The sequence below is a fragment of the Pinus tabuliformis genome, chromosome 8, assembly GCF_031772625.1.
Source record: "Pinus tabuliformis cultivar Carrire ecotype Pingquan chromosome 8, CPIR1, whole genome shotgun sequence".
Taxonomy (NCBI): Eukaryota; Viridiplantae; Streptophyta; class Pinopsida; order Pinales; family Pinaceae; genus Pinus; species Pinus tabuliformis.
Genome location: NC_142294.1, coordinates 1361502130 through 1361520082, shown reverse-complemented (window position 1 = coordinate 1361520082; position 17953 = coordinate 1361502130). Strand labels below are relative to the sequence as shown.

General features: G+C 36.8%; 2 pseudogenes; both read left to right on the top strand.

Moving 5' to 3' along the window:
- Window positions 1–17083, top strand: part of LOC149240546 (glucose-6-phosphate/phosphate translocator 2, chloroplastic pseudogene) — a 64074-nt pseudogene extending 46991 nt beyond the window's left edge.
- On the top strand, window positions 11004–11121 carry LOC149240547 (5S ribosomal RNA; annotated as a pseudogene).
- Window positions 17084–17953: the final 870 nt, after the last annotated feature.

Sequence of the window (17953 nt, the reverse complement as noted above, 5' to 3'; positions counted from 1 at the left end):
GAGGGAGTGAATTTGTGTGGCTTCATAGATACAGATTTGGCAGGGAGTCCATCAGACTGAAAGAGTACATCAGGTGGAATTTTCAGTGTTGGGTCCGCAACAATTTCTTGGTACAACATCCATCAAATATCTGTGGCACTCAGCTTGACAGAATCAAAATACATGGTTGCAAGTCAAGCAACAATTGAGGCGATCTCAAATTTCTATTTCAACATGAATATTGGAGGTAGTTAACCGAGGTGACATGGAACTTGTCACTTACTTAACTCAGTGAATTCGAGTTGGGGAAGCTTGAGTACAGTTTAGTATGATTGATTTCTAATTTTTTACAACAATATATTTTAATTAAGTTGAATTTTGGTGAGTTAAACTAGTTCTAATTGTCAAAATAACTAGTGGAGGTCAAGTTGTGGAAGTGGAACTTCAACCACACTCAATGATCAACCAATTAACTAATCAATCAACCCAAAATAATTGTTGCATGCAAAGAATTCGAGTTACCCAGTTGAGATGGAGATTCCAAGGTAGTGTACTATCAGTTGTAGACTATTCCCATGTGTACAGGTGGTGCATGCAGTCAGAGGAATGACCTAGAGGAATTGCGCAATCCAATTGAGGGAATTTCCTAAATAATAGGGGCTAATTTCCTCAAGGAATAATGCAAGGAAATAGGAGATTAGAGGGATTTAAAATTGGCTAAGTGTTGGTCAGAGTCAGTCAGTTATGTAGAGGGATAAACTATACACTTGTAGGTTGTGCTTAGGCTTGAGCAAACATATGTATTCATCTCTATTCTCTGATTAATGCAATACAGATAGGAATGGGTTTTGAGTAGTTTCTTTCCCCTAGATAAATTTTCGTGCATGTGTGATGTTTCCTTTTGCATGTCTATGATTTGTGTTCTAGATTGTGAATTAACTTCCGTAGATTAGTAGAATAGCTTCAAATATTGCGATTTAGTAAATTTCATGAGAAATTTCAAATATAAACATTAATTTCTACAAAATATTGGGCCTGATATACTAAGAAAAATGGAATAGGAAATTATAATCATTAGGTAGAACTTAAAGGTTGATCAAGAGAGGGAAAAGTGCTATGTAAACCAACACAGAGTGCACCAATAATTCAAAGTGGTAGATCATGTGTATCTCTGAATTAGAGCAAAGAAAGGTTTATTGAAAATTTAGTCCTGTGCCAAGTTGGAAGCATGGTATTGTGGACCATTTCAAGTTTAAAATAGAATAGGACCAATGCCATTTATACTAGAATTTCCATATACAGTGAAGGTTTATGATGTTTTCCATGTTTCTTTACTTAAAAGATATGTGCAAGATGTTAATCATGTAATTGATGGGTCTATGTTGTAGGTAGGACAAGAGGGAGAGTTCCAGCCATAACCTCTTAGCATTCTAGATCAGAGGTAGACCGTGATCTGAAATCAAGTAATCGAGTAGGATAAGAAATAGTGGAAACACTTTGGACCAAAGGAAGTTACATGGGAGATGGCTGAAAAAATGAGGGTAGCATACCCACTTTTGTTTGATGATTAAGAAAATGTAAATGTGTATGTAAACATAAATGTATATGAAAATGGATGGGATGATTTGTGTGTATATATCTCTTGTAAATAGTGTGTGTTTGGGTATAAAACACTGAGGATGATGTTACTCTAAGGGGTGTGTTCTTTGATAACCCTCTTATAAGTATTTTTACGAATTGTAAAGTCATGTAAATAATGCTTAATTATAAATGATGACTAGTTGAGATGGCATTCAGATTCAGAGGTTTGCAAAAGGAGTTTCTTGTAAGCCATATCTTCATTTAAGTTATCACCAAACTTCATGTTGGAGGGGGTGGCCTTGTTGTGGGTAGTTAATGGAGGAAATGGGGCTCCCAATCAAAGGAAAAGTCTGTAGACTTCCTCGAGGGTCGAATTGACAGAGTCAATACGCAAGAGGACTTGGGGTGGACAAGAGGATAGGAGGAGAACAAGGCGAATGGGACATGATGATGTGAAAGAAGAGGGTGCACAAGACAATGGAAGAGGGGAGGATTACACACTGAGAAAGAGAAGAGGATATGAGTGTCTTCCTAGCCTGTACATTCATGTATGCATACATTCTTGCAATACTACATGTTGACTCTTTGTTCTTTATAGAATCCTGTGATGTGTTTGTGTGTTTGTGAGGCCTATGTTGAACCTATGTGTTGAGGCTAGATGAGAGCTCGAAGGTATAGAGATGCTTTGGTTATAGCTAGGATGAGAAAATTTTGGGGCTTGTTAAATGAGAATCGCTAGGGTCGTGGTTCTGCTCTTGGGGTTGATAAAACCACTAGATATTAGTTGGTTAAGAAATTACTAAGAGGTTGAGGCACTCCATAGCTAGTGGGTCGATAACATTTGGTGTAGCCTTGGGGAGGATGAGAACGCAAGTGTGAAAACCACTGAGAAGTTGCGGGGCAATGCAATCTTATTCCTATAGAAGCAACACAAATAACAAACCTCATTTTTATTTATACATATCACTCTCCAAGACTGAGCTAAGACTCTGTATGCTCTGCATTAACCCTTGCATTGTTTTGTTGATGGATTGAAAGGCCCTATCATGTAATAGTGGGGAGCTATTGAGAACGCCTGAGAAACAAGTTGTGTGTTAGAAAATTATATATTATAGAGCAATGGAACACATAAAATATTGTAGAAATATAAACACAGAAAACACATAAAACAAAAGATACACATATATACGTGGTTCACCCAGTTTGGGCTACGTCCACGGAGAAACAACTAGTCCTTAATTTTATATTATCTAAAAAACTGAAGAGATACAACCTACAGCAGATCCGATGTAACTTCCTCTTCGCTCTCAATCTCCTCTCTCTTCCTCACTTCGAATACAAATATTCAAATATGCATAGACACAATACAATTCCCTCATATATAGTGAGGGGTTTCCTTCTAGGGAAAAAACCCTAAATTACACATAACTTCTACCGTCAGATCATCCGCCTAATGAACAACCCAGATTGACTAGAAATTACTATACTTTTACAGGGCAATTTTACATCTGTTTTTAGCTTTCGGGGCACTGCCCCTGAACCCCCGCCGGGGGACCGCTGGCCCCCGGACCCCCCAGATGGGGGGGTTTAGCCCCCCCGCACCCCCCAGCGTGGAGGCGTGTACAATCTTCCTGGGGTATACATCCGGCTGAAACCTTTGAATACAGAAGATAATTAGGCTCCACACCCAACAATCTCCCACTTGAAACTGATTATAGCAACTCCACCGCTGCTTCATTTGCTAGACAATGACTCCACTTTGGACCTGGCTGTTTCTCATCTTCTTCATCATACTTGAAGACCAATTGAAACTGAGCAGATTCTCAGTTTCTCCCTGGTTACAACTTTTGTTAACATATCTGTAGGATTCTAGCTAGTGTGTATCTTTTCTAGCTTCAAATGTCCATCTTCCAACTCTGATCGTATGAAATGATACTTGAGCTGTATATGCTTAGTGTTGGAATGAAATGCAGAGTTCTTTGCAAGATGTATGACACTCTGGCTGTCACTGTATAACTTTCCCAACTCCTGCTTCTTACCTAATTCATCCAGAAACCTTTGTAACCAAATCATTTCTTTACTAGCCTCTGTAGCAGCAACATACTCTACTTCTGTTGTTGAGAGTGCAACAACACTTTGCAGTTTTGAGACCCAGCTGATAGCTATTCCACCTACAGTCAAAACATACCTTGTTGTGTTCCTCCTATTATCTCTAACACCTGCCATATCTACATCAACATATCCCTATAGAGCAATGTTTGAACCACCAAAGCATAATGCTTGATTTGTGGTACCTCTCAAATACCTGAGAATCCACTTCACCGCCATCCAGTGTTCTTTTCCTAGATTGTTCATGTACCTGCTTACAAATCCCACTGCATGTGAAATATCAGGCCTTGTGTAGACCATTGCATACATTAAACTTCCAACTGCTGATGCATATGGAACTTTAGACATATGAGCCATTTCTTCCTGAGTCTTGGGACACTCATCCTTACTTAATTTGAAATGGCTAGCAAAAGGTGTACTAATTGGTTTTGCATTCTGCATATTAAACCTTTTCAACACCTTTTCTATGTACTCACTTTGAGACAATGTTAATTTGCGATTCTTCCTATCTCTAGTTATTCTCATACCAAAGATTTGTTTTGCAGCACCCAAATCCTTCATTGCAAATGAGTTCGCCAATTTTTTTTTGAGCACATTTATTTCCTACATGTTAGAACCTGCAACAAGCATGTCATCTACATACAATAACAATATAATATAGCTGCCATCATTTTTCCATTTGAGATAAACACAATGATCAGAATGACATCTAGTATAACCTTGTTCAGACATAAACATGTCAAATTTTAGATATCACTGCCTTGGAGCCTGTTTTAAGCCATACAAGCTCTTCTTCAACCTGCACACTAGTTTCTCCTTCCCTTTTACCTCATATCCTTGTGGCTGCTGCATATATATCTCTTCCTCCAAATCCCCATGGAGAAAGGTTGTCTTTACATCTAACTACTCAAGATGCAAATCTTCAGCTGCTACTAGACTTAGAATAGTTTTGATTGAAGTCATTTTCACAATAGGAGAAAATATCTCATCAAAGTCTATACCCTTTTTCTGTGCAAACCCTTTCACCACAAGTCTAGCTTTATACCTTTTTCTACCTCCATCTTCTTCCTTCAACTTGTAAACCCATTTATTTTGCAATGTTGTTTTACCTACAGGCAACCTGACTAAGTCCCAAGTCTGGTTATGTGCTAAGAAGTCCAACTCTTCTTTCATGGCTTGCTCCCACTTCTTCCTGGTTTCTACCTGCACTGCTTCTTCATAACATTCTAGTTCACCAGAATCAGTCAACAATACATAATATAATGAAGGAGAGTATCGTTCAGGGGGTCTACTTATCCTAGTAGATCTTCTAACACCACTTTAAGGTGTTTGAGGTGCTTGTTGCTATTGTGGTTGTTGTTCTAGCTGTTGATCATTATGATTTTCAAGCACTATCACTTTTCCTGTGATATCGTCAAGCACTGTGTATTATCTGTTTTCTTTTTCCTGTTTCTTTTCCTGCAGTTGATCCTTATACAAAACCTTTTCATTGAATATGACATCTCTGCTCCTAATGAATTTGTGATTTTCATAATCATAAAAGCGATAACCAAAAGCATTAACACCATATCCAATAAGGTACATTTCTTTGATTTTGCCTCAAGCTTTGTTCTATTTTCCTTATTAATATGGACAAAGGCTTCACAACCAAAAGTCTTTAAAAAAGAGTAGTTTACCTTTTTACCTGTCCATGCCTCCTCTGGAATACCACCATCCAAGGAACTTGAAGGTCCTCTGTTTATTAGATAAACAACAATATCTACAGCATCTGCCCAAAATTGTAAAGGCAATCCTGCATGCAATCTCATGCACCTTGCACTCTCCATGATTGTCCCATTCATCCTTTCTGACACGACATTTTCTTGTGGTGTTCCTGGAACTGTCTTCTCTCTACGAATTCCATTCTCTGAACAATACCTATCAAACTCTTTGCTGCAATATTCACCTCCATTGTCTGATCTGAGATACTTCAACCTTTTCCCTGTCTCATTTTCAACCAAAGCTTTCCATTTCTTGAAAGTATCAAATACATTAGATTTATTTTGAATACAATAAATCCAGGTTTTTCTGGTTGCATCATCAATAAAAGTAACATAATAACGAGAGCCACTAAGAGATGATACCTGAGCAGGTCCCCATATATCTGTATACACAAGCTCTAATTTTTCGCTCTTCTTTTCTTTCCCAACTCTAAGGAATTTGACTCTCTTCTGTTTTCCATAAACACAATTCTCACTGAATTTTAAATCAATGTGCTTCAAACCTGGCAACAAATTTCTTGAGAGAAGAATCTGCATCCCCTTCTCACTCATGTGTCCGAGCCTATGATGCCACAGTGTTGTATCTTCTCCTGTAGAGGTTAAAGCATTAACAAAATTAGAAATACCATTGCATATACAATGTACCGACCTTTCCTCCTTTCGCTATTATCAGGGATCCTTTAGTGACCTTCCAGGTTTTATCTGTGAAAGTAGTTACGCAACCTTCACCTCCCAACTGCCCTGTTGAAATTAGATTTTTTTTTTTTTTTTTTTTTTTTTTTTTTTTTTTTCAGATTTGGAACATGCCTTACCTCCTTCAATAGCCATTGGTTTCCATTTTGTTGTTTTATGAAAACTGTACCCATTCCAATGATTTTACAGGGTTTATCATCACCCAATCGAACCTGTCCAAAATCTCCTTGAACATAATCATGAAAATGTTTCCTATCAGGTGTGGCATGGAATGAGGCCGTTGAATCTACCACCCAGGCATCAATAATATTTTCTAAAGAAAGAATCAAAGCATCTTGCAACATATCACCTGTCACATTCGCTTCATGATTGTTTTCTTGCTACGCGTCTCCTTCTTTTCCCTTTCGAGACTTGTAGTCTTTCTTCAGCTGTCCTTTCTTCCTGAATTTCCAACACACTATCCCCGATCTGGACTTGGATATACCTTTTCTTGACTTACTTCAATATCTAGGGCTCTTTCCTCTTTCAATTTTTCTTCCCCTAGTCTTTGCAGTCAAAGCATTACCTGATGTCTCACAGAGCTTTTCTGTTGCATTTCCTCGCTAAGGATTGCACCGACAACATCATCAAACTTTAAAGTAGTATATCCAAAGATAGAGTTATTGTTGGCCATAACTAAATCATCCCAACTTTCTAGCAATGAGCACAGAAATAACAAAGCCCTAACTTCATCATCAAAATTTACCCCTACAGAACTTAACTGACTGGTAACTGTATTAAACTCATTTAAATGATCAATAATAGATCCACCTTTTGACATTTTCATATTAAATAAACGCTTCATAAGAAATACCTTATTTGAGGCCGAGGGTTTTTCATATAGTTTGGCCATTGTCGGCATTAAACCCTGTATTGTCGTGTCCTTTGAAAGATTAAATGCTACTGACGCCGCTAGGCACAGCTGTATTGTTCCAAGTGTCTTTCTGTCGAGAATATTCCATTCTGTGTCTGTCATACTTGTCGGCTTCTTTGCCTTTCCACTCAATGTTAAGTACAAATCTCTCTGATACAGATAATCTTCCATCTGCATCTTCCACAGCTGGTAGTTTTGACCATTGAATTTTTCGACCCTAAACCTATCATCTTCCACCATTACTCCCACTCGAACCAAAAACCCTTTTCTCCTGCGAGTTTATCAGCCAAATAGACCTTCGGCTCTGATACCAGTTGTTAGAAAATTATATATTACAGAGAAATGGAACACATAAATTATTGCAGAAATATAAACAAAGAAAACACATAAAACAAGAGAGACACAGATATACGTGGTTCACCCAGTTTGGGCTACGTCCACGGAGAAACAACTAGTCCTTCTTTTTATATTATCCAACAAACTGAAGAGATACAACCTACAACAAATCTGTTGTAACTCCCTCTTCACTCTCAATCTCCTCTCTCTTCCTCACTCTGAATACAGATATTCAAATATGCATAGACGCAATACAATTCCCTCATATATAGTGAGGGGTTTCCTTCTAGGGAAAAAAAACCCTAAATTAAACATAAATTCTACCGTCAGATCATCCACCTAATGAACGACCCAGATTGACTAGAAATTACTATACTTTTACAAGGCAAATTTACATATGTTTTTAGCTTCGGGGGCACTGCCTCCGAACCCTCGTCGGGGGACCACTGGCCCCTGGACCCCTCAGTCGGGGGGGATTAGTCCCCCCGCACCCCCTCGCGTGGAGGGGTGTACAATCTTCCTGGGGTATACATCCGACTGAAACCTTTGAATACAGAAGATAATCAGGCTCCACACCCAACATTGTGTTCATTGTATGAGAATGAATGGTTGAGAAATAATGAGATAACTACCTTCACATAATATGAATCTCACTCAGGGGTGGTTTGCTATAAGAAAAGATATTTGTATGGTCGACCTATAGTTGGGTGGAGGGTTAGAGTCCCAATCTCAGTTGGCAGACCTATTTGTAATACAAGATAAATTTATTCTCCATGTTCCTATATAAATGGATGAAATGTATATAAATTTATTATTCATGTTTCTATTTGAATGCAATGTATATGCTTTGTTACTATTAATAAAATGCATGTATTTTTATGAGGAATAGAAGCCTATTCATGGTTGTAGTGAGAGAGGTTTGAACTCTCTGTTGTCACTAGTTTAGTAAAAAGGAATTTAGCCCGTCACTATATATATATACACACACATTAGTGGAATCATGGATATCGTTGCAATTTCTCCTATTGCTTGCTTTGAATTGATCTTGTTCTAAAATCTTGGGCTATTGAGTCACCTAGAGGAATTGCTCCTATTTGTGTGGTTGAAAAACTCAAATACTTGAAATCAATTAAGCTCAGGAGAGATGGATTAAAATACATCTATATTGATATGAAGCTTGGGCTAAGGAGGGATAGACTTATTTGTATATGTAGATGGAAGCAGGTTAATAATTGTCTAAGCTCAAGAGGAAATGCATGTATGTATGTATGTATCTATTGCGTAAGCTGGGGAAGGATAGCCCATATTTGACTAAGAGTCAAGGCATCCCTGTTAACATAGATGCATATGCATATATGTAAGCTTAGGAGGGGTTCACTATGTATGATGAGCATTTCTCGTTGATACACATAGATGTGTATGTATGCTGACAAGCCTGGAAATATTTTTAAGTGCCAAATGCTTATCAAAGGGGTCACTTCTATTATGTGATGGATGGAATTCCTATCTTTCCCCAATCATAATGCTTTGTAACAAGGCCGATGGAAGGGGGCATGGTGGGGCGAGAGATGTCAACATGACGTCAGGGTGAGGGAAGTCAACATGGCATCGATATGATGCTATCTTTGAGCCTAGGTTCTACGGATTTTGAGGAAATGTGTGGTGTGCACATAAGAGATGCACACAAGCGAAGGGATGAGAGTGATGGGGGTTGGGAAACATAAAAATTCCTAACAAGAGGTGGGGAATTTTACTGTCTCCGGAGCTTAAGTTCCTGGGCCTTGGGGGATTCCATTGTATGGCATATGTTATGGACAACGAGGGAGCGAGGGTTAAGAGATGAGAAATCCCTATATTGGTAATTAATGCAAAAAATTCTCGTCTTGCCCCAAGCTTACAACAATGTGTTGTGCTATGATGTCGAGAAAAAATGAGAAGATCGAGGTTGAGAGTGGTTGTAATGGGAAAGGGTTGCGATGCACACTAGGGCCTGGCCTTGTGGGCCTTGGTCGAGAGTGACTTGGCATGTGGTGTGGAATGCCACATGGGATCCATGTGGGTACCACGTGGTAGTGTCTGTTGATGTGGCAAAGCGTTATTGACAAAATATTTGAATGACCATAGTTTTTGATCCATGGGTTGATTAGGGATAAAAAATTTATCACTGGAAAGCTCTCGACAAGGCAGACGCATTGGTGGCATTAGTTTCGAGGAAGTTGAAATTGAGGGGTTTTGTAACCCCACTTCCATGACAAAACCTTGGAATTTTAGTTAGGATAAAGTAACACCTTCCACTGGGCTGGTTCAAGCTAAGGATGTGGAAGGGAGTGTTACATTAGGACCTTTTTTTTAGCGAAACCTTGGAACCTAAAATGATGCTAAGTAAATTTAAGCTATAGTCTTGTCAAATTAGAATTGAATCCTAATCAACATCTACCATTGCAATTTTATTGTTTTAAAAAAAATTACTACATTCCTTTTGATTGCAAAAATGATTTTTATGGTTAGCCATGATTGTAAAGAGATTTTAAGATATCAAATTCGTTAGAGTGTAGAAAGGTACCCAACATCTTGGATGGACACTCCACCTATCATCAATGAACTTCATTTGGATCTACTCATGATGGGTGGAGGGTCTAGTCAAATTCTTGGGTACATTTCTAAGCCATAGTCTAAATGCTCTATAACTTTATCTTTTACCGTTGCTCAAAATAAAGAGAAGGGAAATCTTGATATTTTGTCTCCAATTTGGTAAATCATTTTATATTGATGAAATATCAAAAACCAATCATTAAATATACAGAGTCAAGTTGTAATAAAGGTATTTGGGAGCGTTGAATCTTTTTTTACATTAAGAAGAACAATTTTAGTGATCCAGAGTTTTACAAATTCACTAAAAATTTAATGGCCAAATTTTCATAATATCAAATAACAAAATTTAAAATCATAAAATGTTTAGAATTCTTCTATTTCTAAATTTAATTCATATCAAAAATCTCATAACAAGAATATTAATAATTCTAAACCTTAAATTATGCTAATAATTACTAGTAATGAATGAATGTGAAGAGGAAATACATTTTTTATAGTTTTATTTTTAAAATATTTTTTGAAGTTTTAAAGATTTATATTTTTCCATCCACTTAAAAAATGGAAACAAAGATTAAGTTTTATTATTATTTAAAGTCTAATAAAATTCATTTTTTAAATTAATTAAATTACATATATTAGATATTAACATTGCACAATTCAATTACAATAAAATATTTAAAGACTAAATTTATTTACCCATTATAAAGTACAATTTCATCAAATAAAAAAAATATATGATGGAAAACCCTTTACTCAAATTTTAATGATAAAAAACTTGAAAATTGCAAAATTCACATACAATAAAGTAGCGAAAGCTGAATTTATTTCACCATTAACAACAATAATTTCATTAAACCGAAAATTATAAATTTAAGTAAAAAAAATTCCTTCCTCATATTCTGATGAGAGCCACGTGGTGGAAATGTCACTGCCCTAGCTTTTTGAACATTTCCACCATGTAGTTTTTGTTTTTGTGATCTGGTTATATAACACTCTTTTAATTGATATAAAGTTTTCAAGTAAAATTCAAAATACATTGAGGGTGCAATCACACCAAAGTTAATGCACCGGATCCCATCAGAATCCGTAGTTAAGCACGCTTAGGCTAGAGTAGTACTGGGATGCGTGACCTCCTGGGAAGTCCTAGTGTTGCACCCTCCCCCGTCTTATGTCCCTTATAATATTTGTTTTATTTACTCTTCCCATGGGGTGATAGGAGGGGGAGGGATTCTGATTAATCTAGAAGGAACCATTGAAGATAGATATGCTTGGGGACTTGGATGGAAGAAAAACAATCAAGATGAAGTGTATGGATTGTTTCTGGGCCTCACATGGGCTCAAAAGAAAGGAATAAAAACTCTGCAGGTGCTGGGAGAGTCCATGATTATAATATGGCATATGAACTATGCCTCATTTGCAAAAAACACAATATTAAACTAAATTATCAAGAGATTCCAAGGGATGATCCCATCCTTCGATTCAGTGACCTTCTTCCATATTCTAAGAGGAAATAATCAAGAATATGACAAATAAGCTAACCTCGCTTTCTAGTTGATCGAAGAAAGGAGCATGGTGAATGATGTCATGAGCACGACTAGGATCGCATATGTTAGTTAATGACTTACAATTCCTGGATAGTGGAGGATGAGCTAAACCTGGCTTGGGTTATATCAAACCTTAGAATTAGGGAATTTGAGTATAAATTCATTGGGTCGACTCCTTGGTCTGCCCTCCTACCCCTTATCCCTCTCCCTCCCCTGTCTCTTCCCTCCCCTTATCTTTGCTCCCCCTCTCCCCTATTCATCCTTCTCACCCCTTCCCTCCGACATCCCCCTTTCTTTTCCATGGTCTCGCCCCTCTCTTTTTCCATCCCATCTCCCCTCCCTTCTGTCATGTTCCCCTTCCTTGCCCACCTCTCACCCCTGACACTTGGGCCCCATAAAACATCTCCTTGCGTTCCCTAGCTTGACCAAGAACCTCGTGGCAAACATGTCCTTTTCTTACACCCATAACGTGTATGATATCATCACTTAGGTACCATCTCTTTTAATAACATGGATCTCTCAGTAAGTTTTTAGTTCATTTTCCTTGGTTATCTGTGTAGGATAAGGGGAAGAGAGGAGCAACATTTATTTCAGGAACACAGATCGATCCAAAACACTCATGGGAGGAAACTCAAAAGGAGAATGAAGGACAAGGATCAATGCTAGGAAATTAAGGCGGAAGGCTGGGAATTAATGGAATATCATCGGTAGCATAGTCCCATTAGATTCCTCCAAAGGAACTGCATCATCTCGTGGCACTATTACTGCTATATAAGGAACACCAGTCGGAGAAGTTTGCTTGGGATAATGCTCCTTAAGGCCTTGAGGCTGAAGCTGAGGTCGTCGAGTGTTTGTAGTGGGGACTGGATTGGTGGGAAGAATCCTAAGGAGCCCGGTGAGTCAGAACTTTTGAGTGGGAAGCTGCAGGGGTTCGCGGGTCTAAGGGCTATAGTTGGTCTAAGGGGTAATGCAGAGTTGGGAATTGCTAGTCTGTTGATTTGGGAGGGGTCTTTGGATCAGACCTGCATGAAAAGTTTGGAATTCGGTTGTCTTTGACACTTTAGTAGCTGTGAATTCTCTCAAGCTTCATGTCTGGGAGGAGATCCAGGATCAGGACCTTGGAGCAATGATTCCAAAGGAGAAGCATTATGGGGCAGCGGGTTGGAGTATAATATACGGGAATGATACAATTACCGGGGCTGGTAAAGAAATTCCACTAAATTGGAAAGTGCGGTTGATATAGGTCAGTTCTGTCTCTGCTATAGGTGAGAAGGCTTCTATTCCTCTAGTCTGTGAAGGGATCTTAGGTAATATCCTTAGGGTGGTGTGGCTGGCTTGTAAGGTGGATTGGTGGGTCGAGGAAATTTGGGACTTGAGCAGGGGGGGCATAAATAATTGTAACTTTTTGGGATGTCATAAGATGGATTTAAGGAGTCAGAGAGAAGAAGACATTCCTTGGTCGAGCTCTTGGGGGAGTCAGAGGCATAGGTCGGGTCGGCAAGGTGCTGGAAGAATTCAGCCAACCTACACCACTTGTGAGTAGGAGCACTTGTAATTTAGAGAAGGCTTGGAGGCTTTGTAGCACAACATGTACATTCAACAACGAGAGAATCTCACAATACAGGAGAGTCAACTAGAGAAGGGGGAACAAATCCGTCAACTTGAGGATGAAGTGGAAGCACTATGTCAGCAAGTTGAGCAACTTAAACTCACGGTGGCAGAGATCAGCAAGAACAATGAGGAGGACTCCACTGAATAGGACCTATATAAGAAAGCCAAAGTAGTCCTAATCGAGCTAGACCTGAACAATCCAGTGCCTTTGGAATTTTAGACTTTTCAGTTCTTTCTTTATTTTCAAATGACAAAATGTAAATGCCAATTTTTATTACTTCAATATTGTAGAATCTACAATGATAAGAGATATGTGAATGGGAATTTTTGTATGCACTACAAAGAACACTCGTATAGTGGGTATGCAAACCAAATGATGTATCACATGTCCTTAGAAGGCTAGAAATCACTATGTAAAATCTTAGTTTTGTTTTTGAATGGGCGCGCCATATTTAAATAAAAAATCTACTCATTATGGTTAAAAAAATAAAAATAAAACACATTGGGTTAATTGAAAATATGTTTTTTATATATTGAATGGATAGGGAATAAACAAAACCTATAACAAACAATGATTTTTTTAAAAACTTGAATTGAATTGTTTAATTTTTTTGGAATTTTTATGAATGGTTAAGAGTCTACCATAAACCAAGTTTTATTATAATGGAAATTTTAACTACTAATTTATTGTCATTTTAAATTGATCTAAAAAATAATCATATTTCTATTTTACTTAAAACTCTTTAAATTATTGTTTGCCTGGGGTAGCTCAAGTAGCAATGGCAGTGGAATGAAGTCTCACTGAACTAGAGATCTTGGGTTCTTATCTTGTGCTACCCTTCCCTCGTAGCGGGGTGAATAATGGACATGTAAACTCGAAAATCAGAAATCCTACCAAGCTCACAAAAAAAAACTCTTTAAATTATTTAATTATATAGAAAAAATAATAAAAATTTAATAAATATATATAAAAAATATCATTTATGAGATACATTTCAATTATAATAACAAAATTTCTCCATAACAAATTTTTAAAATACTTTAAATAAATATAATCTAGTAAAATTAATACAATAAACATGATTTCTATTTTATGGATTGGATTGTAAGATAATTATTTGTTTATAAAGGAAAAATATTGTATTTTTAATAAATATACATGTATCAGATAAATTTCAATTATAATACTAAATTTTTCTTCCATAATAAATTTTAAACATGTTTTAAATAAACATAATATAGTAAAATTAATACTAATAAATATGATTTCTGTTTTATAGATCTATTGTATGATCTTTTCAAATAGAAAGACAAAAAAAATTGCATAAACATCAATCAATGTAATGATGCTTTACTATTACATAACTTAATATTATATAGATAGAAAGAACAAAACTCAACATCCAACCTCTTCATGAAAGCACCCAACTCCTATTTGAACTCTCTTTTCCAACTATTTAAATTATATAATTATTATAATATTCTTTAAATAAACATAATATAATAAAATTAACAATATTCTAATCAAAACCCCCAATTACAAAATCCCTATAATATAACCAAAATCCACCCATATATAATAAACCAAAGCATGAAATCATATAATACCTCTTGCAAAACCAATTAAAAAAAAGTCTTAAAAAAAAAAAAAAAAAAAAAAACAACAACAACATTGATATTTTACGAAGTCCCAATTAAAATGACCCTTGCCTCCAAACCACAAACTTGCCATAAATACAACGATAACCATAATGTTGTACTAAGTTATAATGCACCCTACCTACAAAATACAACCCTGGCATCCAAGATACAACCCACAATGGAAGGAACAAGGACCATAATGGAAAGAACAAAGACCATATAAAGTGACGTGGCACCGCCATAGTAAACCTTATCACATGGTTTCTCTCTAGAACAACACACCTTAATTTCCTTAAAAGGATACCTTGATTCACACAATGCCCAAGGGAAATGTAATGTGTATCTCGCTTATCTTCGAATGCTTCTCTTTTTATATTCCATAGGTAACGAAGGGAGTTGTATACATGACTAAAACCTCTATCATGAGTTGTTTTTGGAAATTCGATTTATATCAAATCTATTTATTCTAAGATAAATCTCTAGAATTATTATTAATTATGAAATACTATGTACCTACTAAAATCAGAAATAATTTTGTTATGGGCTAATTAAGCTCGTCGAAGATCTAGCTCTTACCTAAGAAGTCAAACCCTAGTGGAAAGGAGATTATGATTTGATATAAAGATGGATCCTAGAACAATCCAATAGAAACCAATCGGGATTAACTGTTGGAGACATGATTGCCGTTACACCAAAACCCGCAGGTGTTAGTAAACAGACACATTGCTAGTGTTAAGTACATGCCACGAAACACACGAGGAGCGTTGACCTTCTACACCGCCATTAACTGGGAGCCAACAATTTCCCCCACTGTGAGCCCAGTGTGTTTCGAACTCGAGACCTCTGGCTCTAATACCACTTGTTGGAGACACAATTGTCGTTACACCAAAACCCGCAGGTGTTAGTAAATAGACACATTGCTAGTGTTAAGCACATGCCATGAAACACAAGGGGAGCGTTGACCTTCTACACCGCCATTAACTGGGAGCCAACATTAACGCCTTTGATTACATCCCACAGATTCTCCCGACCATCTAAATTGGAATGCCACGTCAAACAGGGATCGATTTTTCAAGGACTTGGGAAGGGAACCTAGAATTATCCTTAGAGGTCTTGAGAGTACTCGGTCGATCGCTGCACTTCAATGTTTTTGTTTTTCCCCTCTTCGACGTCGACGTTTACTAAATTGTCCTATTCACATGGCTACCAATATCAGAAATGTATGCTTGTGCCAAAATCATGATTGGAAATATGTTGTGTGAAAGCAATGTACCATGTCGTACAACTATCTATGTACCAAATTCTTGTTGGCAGATAAATGTGTTATCTAAAACAAATTTAAATCCCAGGTCTCTTCCTGTGGGTGGATTGATTCAATTATCATCTGCACTTGATAGGAAAGCCATATATGGATAGTCTCTCGAGTTCACACCCTGTGTAAGGCTTGGCTTATGTCAGATACCTTCGAGAAGGATAAACTTCAATGTTCAGGGCAAGGCATATGAAGCTAGTTCCTCATATTTAGTTCCTGACAGTGATGTCCAAGATGAAGTCCTTCCAGAAAAATATTCTCCATCAGAAGTTGCTCAGAGATTGAAAATTGGGATCTAGTTTGTTGCTTGGTGAACCCTAAATGTTGTTTTCAACATTTACAACAAGAGCTGAATGCATTTCCTTACCCTTGGTTGACTTCAACGCTTTCATTAGCCGTTGGATCATTAATGATGTGGGTGTCTTGGAAAACACGTTTAGTGGATGCTCCAACTATTAATATTGAATTTTGGAAGTCATTGGTACCGGTGGTAGTTGCACATACAATTTGGCATGTAGCAACAAATGTTAGCATGTCCAAGGTAGTATTTTCATTCACACACATCATTAAAAGTGCTCAGCCAGCCTTTAGTGTCTTGGTCTCTTGTTTTCTCATGGAAGAAAGCTTTTATGTGCCATATCTCTCACTAATTCCCATTATTGGGGGTTGTGCGTTGGTGGCAACAATGGAATTGAATTTTAGAATGACAGTTTTCATGGGTGCAATGATCTGAAATTTTGCTTTTGTATTCCACAACATTTTGTCCAGAAAGGGCATGAAAGAAGGTAAGTCCGTGGGTGGCATGAAGTACTATGCTTGCCTCTCTATACTGTCTCTAAAATTACGAATGTCATTCGCCTTTGCAGTTGAAGGACATTAGGGATCGACCGTTGGATGGAAAGAAGCTTTGCAAGCAATTGGACCTCAATTTGTGTGGTGGGTTGCAGCGGAACGTGTTTTTTATCACCTCTACAACCAGATGTCACTGAATGGGTTCCTTTGTGGGTATTAATTTTATTAACTTCAGATCACATTAAACATGCGGGATTATTCCATTGTTCTCCTCTATCATAGGAATGAATAAATGCATACTTAAGTTTGACTTTGACCAGGGAAAGCTGAAGCGAACATTAAAGGAATATGTTTTAATACACACCGCGTATTTCATGACCAATAAAATGTGCATATTGAATTTTTTTGGTTGCATATAAAGAAGAAAAGGACTAAATAATGTGTAATTATATAGTTCAAATATAAGGGTAAACAAATATTTTCACCAGAGATTATTATGTCACTGGTACAGACATTTAGTAATCACACTAATACATAATATAATAAAATTTTAGACCCTTTTTTGATATAGTATATAATGTTAATTTTAATTTAAAAAGTTTTGTATTAAAATTATTTCGAATTGTTTTATGTGATTTTTGGACTTTTTGGTATTGGAATTTAGCGGAAAAAATTGAGGTAAAATCATGTTATTTAAACTGGTTTTTTAATTTTATATATAGATTCAGCATCTTCAAAACCCCTGGGACATTTAAATTGTGCAAGGTTTTTTTTTTTTTTTTTTTTTTTTTTTTTTTTTTTTTTTTTTTTCAGGAAGAAAAAGCGAGATTATATTATATGAGAAATATAAAAAGCATACATATGTCCAGATTCTGAAGATTGTCGCTATACAAAACCTGCTAATAAGACTGTAGCCAGCATAACCAGGATGCAAAGGAACAAAAGCAGATCACACCTCTTGATGATGTTCTTCATATGTTTTAATCACAGAAAAGCATAGGAGGATGCTTCCGCATGGACAAAGATAGGAATTTCATCATGAATAAACAAAAAGCAAAAGAAGAAACCTGAGAGATTGCATGCGAGAGAC